Source organism: Myotis brandtii, unplaced genomic scaffold (assembly GCF_000412655.1).
Source record: "Myotis brandtii unplaced genomic scaffold, ASM41265v1 scaffold112, whole genome shotgun sequence".
NCBI classification, from domain to species: Eukaryota; Metazoa; Chordata; class Mammalia; order Chiroptera; family Vespertilionidae; genus Myotis; species Myotis brandtii.
In genome coordinates, this window is record NW_005353838.1 from 6,779,574 (window position 1) to 6,780,889 (window position 1,316).

The window sequence follows — 1,316 nt, forward strand, 5'->3', positions numbered from 1 at the left end:
TTTTTTTTTTAAGAAATAAATATAGGAAGGCATACAAGTTTAAAACTAGAATTGGAGAGAAGCAAAGTATTCCTGATTTTGGCAGAACTAGATTTTCCATACATACATAATCATAATGTATTCTCCACTAAATTGTTGGTATATAAATGTAATTATACAAATATCATTAAGTTTCATTACATGCTGTTTATGGTACATTTCTGATGTGTCTGCAAACATCCAGCAAGTCACTGTAACAAAACAGATCAAACCAGGCAGGAAAAAAAGACTACATAACTAGTATAAGGCTTCTTTGTTTACTTAAAGAAATTCTGTGATGTCAAAAAAGATGGTTTGCTACAAGAAGAACTACTATCAAGTGTAAAAATACACAGATTTTAAATTATTTCCTTGTAGTTTTTTATTTGGTCTTGACAATGACCATACATAGTGCTCTGTATTAGAATGCATCATGAAGATTACCAGCATATCTCAAAGATATCACAGGTTTGGTTCCAGATCAACACAATAAAGCAAGTATTGCAATAAAGCAAGCTGTAATTTTTTTCCTGGTGGAGGGTCTGGCCTTCAATTTGTAAAAAACACAGCATCTGTGAAGCGCAATGAAGCGAAGTGCAATAAAACGAGGTGTGCCTGTACTGACTAACAGCCCTAGTCACAAGCAGACTCTAACAGGTTGGAAATGCAGAGACAGATATTTTTTTCACTTGTATATTAGTTGGCAAAGCAACTGATTCCACCTGCTGGTATGCAGATTTAGACATGCAGTCAGTCAGTGATCCTCATGCAAACACGTGGCAGTTCTAGAGACCCAGGTTCACCTCATGGCGCAGCACACACACTTCACCCTGAGCGCAGCAGACTCTTCAGCATCTATGCCTAAACCTGCACAAACTGACATCTAGGTCCATGTGACTCCACCATCGACCACTCGACAACGAGGACGTGATCTTTTGAAAAAATTCTCAAAAGTATTTTCCTTCTGTTAGAATTTACTGAGAACACAAAATCTTTGCCCAACAAGATCACTACTTCCCTTTGAACATATCGATAAGAATATTCCAAGTCAAGTGCAATTATACTAATGAGAAGCAACACTAACGAAGATCATACATCTGAGGTTAAAATCAACAAACCAGATCAGAGCTGTAGTAAGCATATTTTCAAATATCTAGACTACATATAAAAAATCACCTACTAATAATATGTATTATTATTAAAACAACCAATTAAAAAAAAGCCTTGATACTCTTAACATTCTAAATGGCACAGACACCCCCCCACACACATGCATACACCCACCCACACACACACAC

At 36.3% G+C, this 1,316-nt stretch overlaps 1 protein-coding gene across 1 annotated transcript in view; it reads right to left on the reverse strand.

Annotated features, from left to right (window-relative positions):
* OLA1 (Obg-like ATPase 1) overlaps positions 1-1,316 on the reverse strand; it is a 159,842-nt gene that overhangs the window by 780 nt on the left and 157,746 nt on the right. The gene's annotated exons all lie outside the window — the stretch shown is intronic.